General features: G+C 45.4%; 1 long non-coding RNA gene across 1 annotated transcript; it reads right to left on the bottom strand.

Annotated features, from left to right (window-relative positions):
* Window positions 1-3133: 3133 nt before the first annotated feature.
* LOC138417196 (uncharacterized) lies at window positions 3134-15384 on the bottom strand. The gene is made up of 3 exons (XR_011248024.1): window positions 15319-15384; window positions 7894-7962; window positions 3134-3198 (listed from the first exon to the last, which is right to left on the bottom strand). It is a non-coding gene; the product is annotated as an uncharacterized lncRNA (long non-coding RNA).
* Window positions 15385-17265: the final 1881 nt, after the last annotated feature.

Below are 17265 nucleotides of genomic sequence, written 5' to 3' on the forward strand. Positions count from 1 at the left end.
GCGCATGCGCGCCGCTCGCAGGTCCCGCCCCTGAGGGGCGTCGGGCTTGGAGCCCGCGCGCTCCCCCTCCTGGCCGCCTGCAGCCTCTGCAGCGCGCCTGTCTCCGATTGCTCATCCCTCTTTTTTGTGGTTCAATTGCGCAGTCCGACCGCATGGGCTGCAGCAAGCCAGGCTTCCCTGTCCTTCACTCTCTCTTATTATTAAATAGCAACTATTTGTTTATCTATCTATCTATCTATTTATTTTTGGCTGCCCTGGGCCCGGATCCATCCTTTCCTTGTTCTCCAAATCTGGCCTGCACAGTCGGGCAGATTAGAATTTCAACTTCTGTTCCTTGCTCTGGTCAGACGAATAAATGCTTGTGGGAATATTTGCTGCAGGAGGGGGAGAATGAAAGTAGCACTGTAGAAACTGGAGCAGTGGTCCCAGCATCATTTAGTCTCTCTCTTGGCAGCTCTTCTTCCATTGAGCCTTAGTTTTCTCACCTGTAAAATGGGAAGAGGACAGATCTACCTCTCCTAAGAGTTAGTTATGAACTCGAGGTTCTTTATGGTGGTCCAGATGCGGGGATGTAAGAAAATGAAATAACTGCTTGAAATTGTTATTATATTTACATTTTAAAATACTATATTTTCCTTTTTAAAACAACTACGTATTTGTATTGAGTGAAAATGCTGGACCCTGGGAGTTAATGGCAATCCAATGAACGTGTTAATGAGTCAGTCACTCATTTAACACAGAGTTAAACTGTTTCGTGGGCAGAGGAGACTAGAGGGCTACAGTCCATGGGGTCGCAAAAGAGTCAGACACGACCTAGCGACTAAACAACAGCAAAACCCTCTCCTCCCCTGTCATGGCTGGGTATCTGATTCAGAGTTTCCCAAACTCAAAGCATTTCTTTGCTGCTATATTAGTTTCCTAGGGCTGCCATAACAAATTACGATGATGTATTGGCTTAAACAAACATAAATTTATTCTCTGACAATTCTGGAGGCCAGAAGTCTGCAATCAACCTGCTGACAGGACCACCTCCCAAGCAGAAATATCCATGGAATAACAGATTCTGTGTTCCAGTTATATTTCTTCTACGACAAAAATAATGTTTCTGTTGAAATATTCATTATCTCTATGGGCTTCCCTGTTGGGGAAGAATCTGCCCAAATGGTAAAGAATCTGCCTGCAATGCAGGAGATCAGGGTTTGATCCCTGGGTTGGGAAGATCCCCTAGAGAAGGGAATGGCAACCCACTCCAATATTCTTGCTTGGAAAATTCCATGAACAGAGGAGCCTAGCATGCTGTAGTCCAGGGGATCACAAAGAGTTGGACACAACTGAGCAACTGACACTTTTTTCTATCTGCCTAAAATAATCCTCTGTCCCTAAACCAAGGGTAGCTACTGCACTTTGGGGAACACCTGTCTGATTTATGCCTATAATAGACTGATATTTAAAATCTCTCATGCAGAGAGTCAATAAAATAATAAAAATATTAATTCCTTAAAATTATCTGAAGATGATCTTCCATCTGTAAAGTGCATTGATCTGATAATAGTTTTTATATATCAAGATATCTCTGGGTCTTTAAAAAACTAGATTTAAGAAAGCAAATGTGGGACTTCCCTGGTGGTCCAATGGTTAAGAATCCACCTTCCAACGCAGGGGACATGGGTTCAATCTCTGGTCTGGGAACTAAGATCTCACATGCCCCAAGGTAACTAAGTCCCGTGCTACAGCTAGAGAAAAGTCCTCACGCTGCAATGAAAGATCCCCAAATGCCATAGCTAAGACCCAACATGGGCCTAAAATGAATACATACTTTCATAAAAAAGCAGATGTTTACATTTCCAGTAGTCAGGGATGGATGTGAGAGAAGGCTGAACGTCAAAAAAATTGATGCTTTCAAACTGCGGTACTAGAGAAGACTCTCGAGAGTCCCTTGGACAGCAAGGAGATCAAACCAGTCAATTCTAAAGGAAATCAACCCTGGATTTCAGGATTGAATCAACAGTCACTGGAAAGATGGATGCTGAAGCTGAAGCCCCAGTACTTTGGCCACCTGATGCGAAGTGCCGACCCATTGGAAAAGACCCTGATGCTGGGAAAGATTGAGGGCATGAGGAGAAGGGGATGACAGAGGATGAGATGGTTGGATGACATCACCAACTCAATGGACATGAGTTTGAGCAAACTCTGAGAGATAGTGAAGGACAGGGAAGCCTGACATGCTTCAGTTCATGGGGTTGCAAAGAGTCGGACACAACTTAGCAACAGAACAACAACAGTACTGATTATATAGTCACTAATTTGGCTTTTCATAACTGCGGATGAAAACCACACAGCCAGAAAGATGTTAATTGTGAAGGCAGCTCGTAAATAGTATCTGAAACTCTCTCTGTCTCCTGCAGACTGTCAGTTGCTCAATTATTGTCACTTTCTAGAGCAAGCTGCATGATGGTTAGGAACAGAGAGGTACGCTAGACATTATAAGCTAAGTGGTCCCTCCTCGTGAAAATCCAAATGTTGATCCCCCATCCCAAGAGAAAGGGAAAGTGTTCTTCTGGGTGACAAAAACTGTAGACATCACCCAGAGGAACTAGCAAAAAATTTACCTCCTGTGAATTTCAGGATTTGTATTCCTCTAGAAAGGAAATAGGTTTGTTCCAATTGAGACTTTGCAGCTTCATCCCTCAAGATTTTCAAAGACAGGGTTAAATCCAGACCTGAAAAATGGTAGGTTTCTAGAGAATTTTTCTTGTTTTGGTTAAACTTCAACCTACATTAAGAAATACATATTCACGTTGTAAGTCCAGCTGTGTGCCTGTGAGAACAAATCGTTAAATTTTCAGGACTTTTACAAGTTGATTGTTAAAGCCACCATTAAAAATCACAATGTATACATGAACAATTAAATGCAAAATAAATATTCAAAAGTCATCATTCCCTAATTATTTTACTCTATTATCCATGCCCCTCGGGTTGCTTGTATCTCTTGTATGTTATGGCGCAAATTCGCCAACTGTGTGTTTGTCGGCATCAATTTGTAGCTTGAAACCAGCTCTGGTGGGAGTATTTACATTAAGAGAAATGGCAAGTACTGTAAATCAGGGCTTTATTTGGTTTATTGAGTGTTTATTGATTGTCTGCACTGAGATGAAACTCCATTTGTCAAAACATGGTTAAACTGAAACATGAGGTTGGCTGTGGAGACAAGAGACCAATAAATTAAACATCAATGAAAGCATTCTAGAAGAACCAATTCTCTATATGGGATTCAGAGTGAAGAGTGTTTGCATATTTTATTATTTTAAAACTATGTGCTACATTCTTTATATTAAGAGAAATGTATTATACTTTTATGTATGTACAAACTTCCCCAGTGGCTCAGCAGTAAAGAATCTGCCCGAAAGGCAGGCGACGCAGGAGGCGCGGGTTTGATCCCTGGGTGGGGAAGATCTCCTGAAAGAGAGAATGGCAACCCACTCCAGTATTCCTGCCTGGAGAATCCCCATGGACAGAGGATCCTGGTGGGCTGCAGTCCATGGGGGTCACAAAGAACTGGACATGACTGAAGTGATTAAGCTCAACAACATTCACAATACTTACACATTTTCCCTTAGAGAGAGAGTTGCTAAACACTTATCAACAAATCACTGGTTGTGATCCAGTACACACATATGTAGCATAAGTGACTAAGTTTGTTAATAAGCATATAGACATAGCTGTAAATAGAGCTTCATGACAGTTCACGACAGAGTTTGCTTCTACTGTATGAGGCACTCTGATAGTTTCTATTCAATTATAAATTGAATTTTTAAAACATGCTGGTCATGACCCACTCACTAACAGGTGTGGATCTGTAATTTGAGAAACATTTATCTAGAAGATTGTAAGGCATTTGGAGGACTATGCCCTACCCTTCCCCACCAGGAGGGGATGGAAAACTACAAACATCACGGTTTTGCCCTGCCTGAGACTGAGTGGTATCCCTTAATTTGTTGGGTTTCATTCCTCCACTTATTTATTCAAGAATAAATAAATACTTGTTTGAATTATATGGCCTCTGACCTCAAGCAACTTCCCCTAGTGAAGGTGATCATCATTAATTTATTCAGCAAACCAACACTTATGAACTATTTGCCATGCACCGAGCATTGGGCCAGATGTTAAGATCTCTGATGTTTTGGATGGACGAGTGTCCTTAATAACTATAGATTCCTCTTAAAAAACAACATTTTTCAAGCCTGAGGCAAGATGAAGCTGGGCCATCTTGTCAAAACCAGAAAGTAAGGAAGCCATAACCTACCAAGGACTGCTAAGGTCATTTCAGGAGGACGCAGAAGCCAATTAGAAAAGCTCCCACAGGCCAAAGATGGGACAACTTGAGCCTAAATAAAAGTATTAACTGCAATGGATGGAAACACACACATTTGTTTAGTAGCTTTTTTGCAGGTTGTGCTGTGAAGCATGTGAAATCTTAGTTCCCTGTCCAGGAATCAAACCTAGAACCTTCACCCCCTGCATTGGAAGCATGAAGTTGTAACCGCTGAACCTTCAGGGATGTCCCAGAGGTTCATAATGTGCTTTAAAAGTAGTAGCTACCAAAAAAAAAAAAGTAATGGCTACCTTTGGAGAAATCAGCTCTCATTATTTTGACAGCTATTAAATAAAGGGAAATAATCAAGCATTTTTCCTGCCACTCTTATGGGAACAAAGTCACTGAATAACCAGGGAGCCAGTGAATTTCTTGTTAAAGAAATATCTCAGCGAGTAAATGAAGGAACAACAGAATCAGACATGAAAGTTTAAAATGTTCATTTGAAATGTTGGTGAGCCAGATTCATTCTTTTTAAAAATAAGTTTGCGGATATTCATAAAAAGAAAAGTTTAATACATACTTGAAAGCACTTTCAACTAAATCTCTACAAATCCATCCCATAAGGTTTCAAAATTTAAAATCAGATTATCATAATTGTGACCTTTGCTCAGAATTTTATATTTTAGGTTTCTTGCTGTCAGATTTTACAAGCACATGGCTTCATGTTTACTATAGAAATGGAGAACTAGAATCAACAATATGTCTGCTACAAAAAAAGTAGCTTTTTCTTGCTGAATGCAAAATGCAATTTCATAAGCAAGCTCCACATGTACGTCACTTGCTGTAAGAGTTTGGAGATTATAGAATTTATCTTGGCGTCTAAGTCTCCCTTGGACAGACAAACAGTCTGCTCTTTGAATTTTTTGAAAATCATGTTTATTTGTCTTTTTATTTTGATGGCAGTTTGTGTTCTTTGAAAAATGTAAAATTACTAAACCTATGAATGGTTGTGTGGGAATCTTCTGAGGCTATGACTGGGCTTTGGCCAGGCTGAACATGAATATATATACACCAAAGATTAAATAAAAGGAAATGTGGGGACTTCCCTGATGGTCCAATGGTTAAGAATCTGCCTGCCAATGCAGGGGACACAGGTTCGAGCCCTGGTCCAAGAAGATTCCACATTCAGCAGAGCAACTAAGTCTGTGTACCACGACTACTGAGTCCTTGCTCTAGAGCTGGAGGGTCACCACTACTGAGCCCGTGAAGCCTGAGGTCTGCAATGAGAAAAGCCATGGAAGTGAGAAGCCCAGGCACTCCAGCTAGGGAGTAGCCTGGCTCTCCACAACTAGAGAAAGCCCTCATGCAGCAGTGAAGACCCAGCACAACTGCGAAAGAGAAAGTGTGGGACCTTCCTGGTGGTCCAGTGGCTAAGACTCCATACTCCCAATGCAGGGGGCCCAGGTTCACTCTCTGGTCAGGGAACTAGATCCCACGTGCCGCAACTAAGCGGAGAAGGCGATGGCACCCCACTCCAGTACTCTTGCCTGGAAAATCCCATGGATGGAGGAGCCTGGTAGGCTGCAGTCCATGGGGTTGCTATGAGTCGGACACGACTGAGTGACTTCACTTTCACTTTTCACTTTCATGCACTGGAGAAGGAAATGGCAACCCACTCCAGTGTTCTTGCCTGGAGAATCCCAGGGACGGGGGAGCCTGGTGGGCCGCCGTCTATGGGGTCGCACAGAGTCGGGCACTACTGAAGCGACTTAGCAGCAGCAGCAGCAGCAGCCACAACTAAGAGTTCATGGGCAGCAATGAAAGATCCTGCATGCCATAACCAAGGCCTGGCATGGCCAAATAAATAAATAAATGTAAGCTTTGATTGCCTTCCTCTACAGAATTTTTCTTCTTTATAACCATATTACATTATAATGCCACAGACTCATAAAGTTAAATTCTACTGGGGTAGAATAACAACAAAAAGTGAGTGTTTCCACTGGAAAAGAGAAATTTATTTTGACAATGATCTTGGTCAGTTTTAAAAGTAAATTGTCCTGTATCACTTGATTTCATGCAAAAAGCAGGAGGTTTTTATGGATTAGGAGCATTGTCAAAGAGTCTTTTAAAAATGTACTTTATAAAAAAAATGTACTTTATAAAAAATGTATTTTATAATTTACTTAATTATTTTCTGTCTTTTCTACTTGCTTATCATCCCTAGAAGGTAGGGAGCATTGCCTATTTTGTTCACTAATGCATCCCAAGCATTAAAATCATATCTGGCACCTACTAAGCACTCAAAAAATTGTATTTTGTTACACAAATTAAAGAGTAATTATGTGGATGTGAAGGAAATTATTTTAAAATTTAAATTGTTTCCTTATAAACAGAAGAGAAACAGCAGAAAGTAATAATTATGAATTTTTAATTTTTGTTTTTACTAATAAGGGTTCCCAAGATGATAAATCACCATGAGAGGGGTTACTGGTCCATAAAGGCTTGAAAGATGTAGTGAAAAAATGAGAAGGGGTTAAGCAGAGGATGCTTGGGGCATGAGGAGAAGACCCTGTAGAGTCAGGGAAGGGTCAGGGAAGAATTCTTAGAAGAGAGGATTTCTGTCCAAGCTGGGGTTGGAAGGACTGGCCAGAGGGTGGCCAGAGGAACAGTGGGAAGCAGTCATTCCAGGAAGAGCAACCAGCAGGTGCTTTTTTGTTGGCTGGTGTGCCCGAAATAATTCATTCCTGGTGTGGCAGGGAGGGCAGTAGACAGCCCAGTAATTCTCCCAGCGGGCAGCCCTCTGTCCACAGCTCCTGGCCAGAGGGCATAAGTATTCCTCCCCAGCAGCCAGCCCTTCCCTTCTCTGCAATGCCTCCCTCATTCTGAACCTCTGGCCACCTCTGTTTCTGGCCGGAGGGGACAGCTAACAGCTCCCTTGGATGAGGCAGCTGAGCAAAGCCAGCAGCTGCCAGAGGCCAGGCTGCCTGACTGCCAAACAGGGAAGGGGTTGGATCCACTGGCTGCGCCCCCAGCACACACATGCCCAGCCTCTGGGACCACTTGGGAACAGGATCAGGAGAGCTGGCACCTCAGGGCAGGGATCTGGATTTGCTCATCTTCCGGCCAAAGGGAAAGAGGCAGGAGGGCCAGCCAGCAGCCCCAGCAGCCTTGAGTACATGCCTGCTTTCTCTTTGGCCACTGCATCCTGCAGACCCCAGGACACTCCTCTCTGAAACAGTCATGGGGCTGAGGCTTGGAGAGTGTTAGTCGCTCAGTCGTGTCCAACTCTTTGCAACCCCATGGACGGTAGCCCACCAGGCTCCTCTGTCCATGGGATTCTCCAGGCAAGAACACTGGAGTGGGTTGCCATTTCCTTCTCCAGGGGATCAACCCAGGGATCGGCAGGAGGATTCGTTCGTATCTGAACCACCAGGGAATCCCAAGTTTTGGAAGGAGAGTTTTTTGATTGGTTTGATTTGGTTTGGTCTTTTATTTGTTTTTGCTGGAAAGAGCACTGGTAAAATAAGGGGATGGGGGAAAGGCAAGGAAATGACTGTCAGTGTCAGCATAGCAGTTACCTGTAGGACCGAGGGAGGCCATGGGGATCAGAGGGTTTTCGGGGTGTAGACAGAGTTCTGGTTCTTTACCTGGGGAGAGTCATAGAGATATTTGCTTTAAAAATATTCATTTAACTATATGTTTATATGTTATAAATCTTATATATTTGTTATATTTCACAATTTAAGAAATGGTATTTTTAAAAAAGGAGGGGGGGACACCAAACTGGGAATAAAATGCCTAGGTTCTGCGAATGAGTTTTTTGAAACTTTTTTTTCTTCCAGTCTTCCCATCCAAAGTACAGCATAGAATTCAGATGTACCTACGTCATATTTTAATGCCTCTATTCTTAAAGTTGAGTTAAAAATGAATTAAATTGTCTCCTTTACTAGTTTAAAGATTTAGCTAGTTGTTTTATTTTTGTTTTTTATGGAAGTGACATTAATTTATAACATACTGAGCCTTAACCTGGTGCCAGGCACGGTGCTAAGTGCTTTACTGGACTTAACACTCTTCCTTCACACGGCTGGTGGATAGTGTGATCACTCCAGTCTACAGATGGAAACACCAAGGGCCAGAGAGGCTCAGTAACTTAGCCAAGGTCACACAGCTAGCAGTGCTGAAGAGCTGGGATTCAAACTAGGGTCAGTGTGCTCAAAGGGCAAAGAGCTTAACTTCTGGCCCATACTGCCTCCCAGATCTGACCCTACCTGACTGCTAAAATGACAGCCACATACTTACTCACAATACTTACAGTTGGTAGAGTTTAGAGGTCGTGATGGTCCAATGGCTAAGACTCCCTGTTTCCAACACAGGGGACCTGGGTTCGTCCCTGTTCAGAGAACTAGATCCCACCCATCTCAAGGAAGACCAGGTGTGGCCAAATAAAGAATTTTTTTTTTTTTTTAAAGAATACAGTCAGACAGACATTGGTTCAAATCTAAACTCACATGAAAAATGAGGACGGTATTCAGCCAACTTTGTTGCCAGGACAAGTAAGTGAAAACTTATTTGCCAGGTGTGAGGTACACAGTAGGCACACAATAGATGATCACCTCTAAAATTAAGATGCTCACCACTTAGGAAATAGACAAGGCCAAGTGTCGCTGTCCGCATTAATCAGATGGGAGATCAGGCTCAGTTCCGGTAGCACCAGGGGGTGAGGAGTCCCAGAGGGTCCACTGGTCCCTTACCGGCCCCCACCAGTAGAATTCTCCGGGTCTGGCGTCTGATGTGGCCGCCTGGCCCCCGCCCCGCTCCGCAGGAATGTGGGGCCCGAGCGCTGGTGGCGAGGAGGGGGCGCTGACGCTGAGGCTTTTCCGCTCCGGCTGCGCGGACGGGCGACACAGCAAATTCCGCGGCCACACCTGGCCGTGCAGCTGTCCAGGCTGGGCCGGGAGGAGGATTCCCCAGTCCTCCGGCCGCAGGCCCCCGAGGGCACGGTCTTGACCCCTGGCGATCATGGGCGGTGGGGGAAACGCCGAACACTCCCGCTGGGTTAAACGCGCTGGACCAGCCCCATTCTCCAGCTACTCCTCTTCACCTGGCCTTTATGGAAGGAGGCTAGTCCTCCCTGACACCGGGGAGGATGAGGGGCTTCTCGGCAGAGCCCCTGAAAACACCCTGCTCAGAATGCTGACTCAGAAGAGGAGGACGGAGGACCCCTTAGGGGCACCCCTCTGGTTTCAGGATTCTGGGGGTCCGTGGGAAGTCAGATCCTAAGAGATCATAGTGGGATGATGTGCTCCTGTTTCCCTGAAACCTAAGCCATCCTCTCCTCTCCGTGTCCCCCCAACCCCTGTCCCCAGTGGGGCACCAGGACTGGGCACAGGGCAAAGCCAAGGTGAAACTGAGGTCCTCAGTTCTGCAGCTGGGGTGGCATTCAAGGCCTCCCAACAGCACAAATAGTCTCTGCTCGCCTCTGCCCCCATCTCTGGGCCACCTCATACCCTTCTGTCCCCTCTGTGTGCACGCCTGCTAAGTCGCTTCAGTCATGTTCAACTCTTTGCCGACCCCATGGACTGTAGCCCGCCAGGCTCCTCTGTCCATGGAATTCTCCAGGCAAGAATACTAGAGTGGGTTGCTATGCCCTCCAGAGGATTTTCCCAGCCAGGGATCGAACCTGCGTCTTCCGTCTCCTGCATTGGCAGGCAGGCTCTTTACCACTAGTGCCCCCTCTAATCCTCCCTAACCTGCCTTTCTCAGTTCCTCAAATGAACCAAATGCCCTCCAGCCTCAGAGCCTTTGCCCATGCTGTCCCCCTTGGCTCACCCCTATGTCCCAGGTTCACCCTCCCCTCATTTTTCATTTTTCTATTGTCTGCTTAATCACCACATATTACTAAGATTATGACTAAGGGAGTGTCTTGAGAATTCCAGGGCCGCGGCTCTCCTACACGAAGTTCAGAATCCACTTGCCAATTTCCTCCAATAACCTTGCTGGAATTTCCACTGGAATTGTAGCAAATTTAATCTGGTGAGAACTGACAACACCTGTGAGTCTACTGTAATGACGTGTTGTAAGTCATCGAGGATACAGAGACAAAGCATGCAACTCCTTCCCTCAATAAGCTTTTTTTACTCCTGGTCTTCCTTTCTAATTTATTTCATCTCATGAGAGAAGATCTTATTGGGCCCATTTTGCAGATCAGAAAACTGAGGCTCAGATAAATTGCATGAGCCGCCCTAGGTCCTGTGGTGAGGAAGTGGTGGAGCCAAGACCCCCAACCCAGTCTGTCTGACTCACAAATCTCCCCAAGCCAATTTGGTCTATGGGTTTGGTTTGTGTGTGTCTCTGTGTGTATAAAAGTAAGGTGTGTTTTCACACACACCCAGAGTTGAAAACCATCTATTTAAAGATGGATGTGCTGTGAGGTTGAATGGGAGTGCAGGTATGTCTGCTCTGTTGGGCTGTGACTTCTCTTTGTGTGGGTGTTGGGGTCTTTGGCTATGTGTGTAAAGTGTTCGGGGTTTTGGTGGGTATACTGGGAAGGATATGTCTGTGTACTGGGTAGGAAGTGTATGTTGGGAAGACAAAATTGGGATACTTCTGTTGGTATGTGTGTGTGTTTTCTTATATTGGATTTTAATTTGAAACTTGTTAAAAGAACTCTTTGAAATTAAACAAAGGCTTTTCAAACCATCTATAACTCAATTTTCATTTAAGGTGTAACTTGTGCATGTGTTCAGCTGCTCAGTCCTGCCTGACTCTTCACAACCCCCTGGACTGTAGCCCGCCAGGCTCCTCTCTCCATGGAATTTTCCAGGCAAGAATACTGGAGTGGGTTGCCATTTCCTTCTCCAGGGCTTCTTCCCGACCCAGGGATCAAACCTGCATCTCCTGCATTGGCAGGTGGATTCTTTATGACTGGGAAGACTGAGGTATAACTTATGGTATTCAGATCTTAAGTGTACAGCTGGATGAATTTTTTTTTTGGATGAATTTTTATATACATGCCATCAAGCTTCCTGGATCTGGGGAAAGAGAGTGAGCTGGGCTACTTTCTTTTTGCGGTCTCTCTTGCTGCAGAGCGTCACTCTAAAGCGTGCAGGCTTCAGTAACCGCATCTCAGGGTAGAGCACGGGCTGAGTTGCTCTGTGGCGAGTGGGATCTTCCAAGACCAGGGACTGAACCCATGTGTCCCCTGCATTGACAGGCAGATTCTTAACCACTGGACCACCAGGGAAGTCTTCGAGTTTTGCCCGTTCTTGAGCATCTTCTCAATGGAGTCACGTGGTGTTTGCTTGGGCAGGTTAATAGCTAACACTGAACAAACTTGCTTTGTGTGTTGACACTTCCTGTATCTCACTGAATTTATCATAAGAGCCAAATAACATAGTGCTTGTTTATTGTTCCCATTATACAGATGAGGAAGCTGAAACTCAGAGAATTGCCTCGGGTCATCCAGACCAAGGTCACTCATCTGAGGTCACAGCTCTGGTCCTTGCCACTACTAGACCATGCTGCCTCCTTCTGGATAACCCATCGAAGAGGTGACAAGACTTATTGGGTACAGAGAGAGCAGAAGGCCTGGGAGCCCAGAGGTGCTTCTGGGCGTGCTTTATTTATTTTCTGAGAAGTCGGTGTTTCTGAATCTGTTGTCAGGTCTCCCCAACACCCCCCACTGCAGGATCGGGTACCACCTGCCACTGGCAGCCCAGCCACAGCAGAGCTGCAGAGACACACCAACCACCAGGGTTGAGTCCCAGCTCCCAGTTACTTGCTGTATGACTATGAGGAAGCTGCCTCCTTTTTTGAACCTCACATCCTCAACTGTTGAAAGAAGGCTAAAATCCTCATGCAGGGTTAGGACAGTGACAGATGGAAGGTGTCATTGTATCCACTGCCGTTATTTTTTTTTTTTAAGACTTTGTACTGAAAAATAAAACCTAAGTACAGAAAGTCACATAAAACCAATGTGGGACCCAATAGAGTGAAACTCTTGTAACCACCAGTCAGATCAAGAAATAGGAGCCCCTTAAATGTCCCACCTCAATCACAGCTTGACTTCTATAATATTTCTTTGTCCGCACTCAAGTTCACATACCTCAACAGTGGAGTCCATAAAAAATTTGCCCATATGAAATAATGTAGGGACTTCCCTGGTGGTCCAGTTGCTAAGACTCCACAACCCCAAATGCAGGAGGTCTGGGTTTGATCCCTGGTCGGGGAATTAGATCCCATAGGCTGCAACCAAGAGTTCCCATGCCACAAGGAACTTTGAAGATCCCACATGGGGCAAATAAATCAATAAGAATAAACGTTTAAAAAAATGTGTATCTTTTGAGTCTCTACTGATTTCCACCTCCATCTCTTTCATTTTCTCAGTTGTCTTTTAGAAGAACTTGGAACATTTGACCAGAGTTTTGAAGAGTGTGGATCATCATTCCTATCTTTCACGTGTACTCTCTTCCCTCCCAGCTCCCTCTTTCCCTTGTTTGGATTTGGAGTGACACAGATCTGGGTTGAAGTTTTGAGTCTGCCAATTGCTGTGTGTTCTTGGACAAGTCACTCACCTACTCTGAACCTATTTCCTCAACTGGCAAATGAAAGGGTGATCTGGAAGATCTCTAAGGACATTCCAACTTTCTTAGTCTCCTCTCTCAAGCACCAGGCTCCTGTTCCACAGTCTCTTCTTCTTAATCTCTCTTTTAAAATTAAAGTATAGTTGATGTGCAATAAGCTTCCCTTGTAGCTCAGTCCATAAAGAATCTGCTTGTAGTGCAGGAGACCCGGGTTCAAACCCTGGGTTGGGAAGATCCCCTGGAGAAGGAAGTGGCAAACCACTCCAGTATCCTTGCCTGGAAAATCTCATGGACAGTGGAGCCTGGTGGGCTGCAGTCCATGGGGTTGCAAAGAGTCGGGCACAACTCTTGATGTACACTATTGATGTACCATATCATATAAATTCATGGACAATGTAGTGATTCACAACTTTTAAAGGTTATACTCCATATATAGTTATTAGAAAATTTGGGCTATATTCCTTTTGTTGTACAACACAGGCTTTTTTTCATTGAGCCCCTGCATTGGGAGTGTGGAGTCTTAACCACTGGACTACTGGGGAAGTCCCTACACAGACTCTTCTTAAAAGCAACTTTATTGTGTAAAAAGAACACTGGGGTTAAGAATCAGAGACCTGGCACTGGAATCCAGTTTCCACTGGGACTAGCTGTGTGACCTTGGACAAGGTACTTAACCTCTCTGAATTTCCACTTCTTCATCTGTTGAATGGAGATTCTGAACCCTAATCCATAAAACTGGAGCAAAACTTATATTGGACCCCTATAGGACTTAGTGCTTGGCATCTGAAAAAAAGTGAAAGTGTTAGTCGCTTGGTTGTGTCCAACTCTTTGTGACCCCACAGACTGAGGGGCTCCTCTGTCCGTGGGATTCTCCAGGCAAAAATATTGGAGTGGGTAGCCATTCCCTTCTCCAGGGGATCTTCCCGACTCAGGGATTGAACCCTGGTCTCCTGCATTGCAGGCAGATTCTTTACCATCTGAGCCACCAGGGACGCCCATCTAGTATGTGCTAAATAAGTGTTCACTGTTATTGTTGTTGTTATTATTGTCATCAATTATAGCTAACATTTATTGACTGCTTACTCAGGCCTTGTGTCACTTGTATCAGTTCATTTAATCCTCACAACAACTCCACAAGGCAGCTTTATTTTAGAGGTGAGACACCAAGGCACAGAAAGGTTAAGTAACTTGCCCACGGACACACAGCTAGTAAGCCACGAACCCAGGCTGTCTGGATCCAGAGTCAGCAGTGTTAGTCACTGAGATGTACTGCCTCAAATACTACTGCTATCTAGAAGAATTTCCCCTTCACTTGCCCAAGACCAGAGAAAATTCTGGTAGGAGTGAAGATGAAGCAATAGCTGAATCCAGCGTGACAAAATCCAGGGGTGAGTAAAGCTCTTACCCTGAAGTGAGATCCCAGCCCAGGACATTGATCTGGGCCACCCCTGATTATTTCCTGCCTTCACCCCTAAAATTTTATCCCCTGGCAACCTGCTGTAGTCATGTACAGATGGGAAAGTTGGATCATAAAGAAGGCTGAGTGCCAAAGAATTGATGCTTTTGAGTTCCGGTGCTACAGAAGATTCTTGAGAATCCCTTGGACAGAAAGGAGATCAAACCAGTCAATCCTACAGGAAATCAACCCTGAATATTCACCAGAAGGACAGTTGCTGAACTGAAGCTCCAATACTTTGGCCACCTGAAGCAAACAGCCGACTTGTCAGAAAAAAAAAACCCTGATGCTTGGAAGGATTGAAGGCAAAAGGAGAAAAGGGTGGCAGAAGATGAGATGGTTCGGTGGCATTACCGACTCAATGAACATGAATTTGAGCAAACTCTGGGAGACGATGAAGGAAAGAGGAGCCTAGCGTGCTGCAGTCCATGAGCTCACAAAGAGTTAGACATGGCTTGGTAACTAAACAACACCAACCTGTCAAAGTGAACCTGGGGCAGCCTTAGTCAACAAGGACAGCAGGCAAGGTCCTACCTGGTAGACTGGCCGGGGGTGTTTCTGTATGTTTGCTACCAGTGCGATTTTCTGGGTTGTTCTGGATGTGTGAACATGTCAGGTAGGAGACAGTGATTTTTTTTTCTTTTTGCCATACTACGAGGCACGTGGAACCTTAGTTCCCCGACCAGGGATCAAACCTACACCCCCTGCATTGGAAGCACAATTTTAAGCACTGGACGATCAGGGAAGTCCCAGGAGATGGTGATTTTGTCCACATGGTTGGACTACGAGGCTGTGCCTTCCTCAGATGTCTGTCTGTCTCTCTCTCTGGAGAGGCAGTGGGACTAGCCTGGCCCACCCCACCTCTGCCCCCCACCTGCTGTGAGACCCCAAGCCAGTGACTCACTTCTGTGTGCCTGTTCCCTCACATATAGAAAAATGGTTATGATGACAATAATAATACTGACCTGATAGGGTGGGTCTGAAGATTGAATGGTCTCATCCAGGTCAAATGCTTGAAATGTTTCTGAGCCCTGAGAAAAGAACAAATACTTGCCGCTTATATGTGTTAACATGATCAAGTGTGTAAAGGGTGGGTTTCTGTGTATTTATGGAAAAGCACCTGAGGGCATCTGACAGCAAGAATTTAAGGGACAGGGGGAACCAGCTGTCGCATATTTGTGGAAGAAGGGTATGTGTGTGTGTATACGTGCATGTGTGTGTGGTGTGTGCAGAGTGGATGCGTGTGCATTCTATAAAACGGGCGAGAATGTTCACTGCCAGAACCCCAATTAGCAAACAGGCCCTAGAACAAGCCACCGAAGCTCTGTGTCCCCATCTGTCCGCGGGCGGGGTTGCTGCCTCAAAGGCAGCTGCAAGGACCAAGTGAGTCATGGATGTAATGCTCTGGACCATTGCAAGTGGCCAGGACATGGGAGAGGTCGGTATTTAGTGCTCAGAGAGAGTAGGGCACACACTCCTGGGTCATCAGTGCCAAAGCTGTTTGTGTCTGCCTCCTCTGCTGCCTGGTATGTCACGGATCTCAGCTCACTGTAGGCAGAAAAGCCTTAAGTCCAATTGCTCCAGTGGCCCGGAGAAGGATAAAGACTTGCCCCAGGACACCCAGCCTACTGGAGGCAGAGAATGGAACTAGATCGGAGCCAGTGCCTCTTGCCCTTCTTGTGTGATGAGAAAGCCACGTAGAGGTCAGAGTCAGCAGCCCCCAACCCCCACTGCCTCTGTGTGCCCCGCCTCCCCCAGCATCCAGCAGTCAGCCTGGGCTGGGGGGAAGCTGCTCCAGGGGAAAAGGTGTGTGCTTTGGCAGCCGCACTGTCTGGGCCGCCGAGGCTGAGGCTGGGCGGCTGCCTGGGGCTGGAATTCCATGCGTCTGGGGAGGACCGCACTTGGGTAGCCCCGTCCCAGTTCCCAGCCCTGCATCGTCACCTGGGCCAGGGCTCAGCTTGGCACCGGGGACTGGGTTCTGCCTGGAACTTCTCAGAAAGGTCTCTGGAAGTGGAGGCTGAAGATTACAAGTGCTTCAACTTTGGTTTTTTTTTTAATGGAACACCTTTCTTGTAAGTCTGTCCCTTCCCCTTGCAAAGGCATCGCTTGTTATTTGTGAAGAATACAAGGAATCAGAGAAGAGAAAATGAAATTCTTTGTCAACAACAAAGTACAGCAATTCAGAGATCAAAGGAGTTCTGTCAACACACACACACACACACACACATCCTCGAATACTTATGCATTAACACATGCATATGACGCAGAAATCATCAGAAGGATGCGCTTGTATGTGTGTGTTTGCACATTCATAACATACAAGCACATGCGTACTCATGTGAGTACACACGCAGGTACAGACATCTGCATGATCATGCACGCATCCATACACCTATATATGACACACAAGCCCTCACGTGTGTGTCTGCGTGTGCTTGTACACCTATAACAATCACACATACTCTCATAAGCACAGGCACACACACCTAAAGAGCACACACTCAATTAGACGTGAACTCATTTAATCCTGGCATCAGTGTTGGAAAGAACCTTTATTTCTCCCATTTTCCAGATGAAGCACAAATGGTTAAGTAATCTGCCCAAGGACACCAGTTAGCATAAAAAGGCTTTTTTTTTTTCAAGAAAGAAAAACAAACAAACAAAAAAACCTCAAAAACAAAATAATGGAGATTTGAATCCAGTTCCACTGGCTTAATTAATTAGGCTGCATGGTCCTATGTTTGAGTGGCCTCGAAGCAAATATTCTAATATTCTCATCGGGCTTTCCCCCCCATGCATCTATATTTGATTTGGTTACAGAAATGACATCCTTTTTACATGCTAGCACGGCCCTCCCTGGGGTCAGACTTGGATGTGAATCCTGGCCCCACAGCAGACAGGCTGGCTTGATT

This window comes from Ovis canadensis, chromosome 13 (genome assembly GCF_042477335.2).
Source record: "Ovis canadensis isolate MfBH-ARS-UI-01 breed Bighorn chromosome 13, ARS-UI_OviCan_v2, whole genome shotgun sequence".
Taxonomy (NCBI): Eukaryota; Metazoa; Chordata; class Mammalia; order Artiodactyla; family Bovidae; genus Ovis; species Ovis canadensis.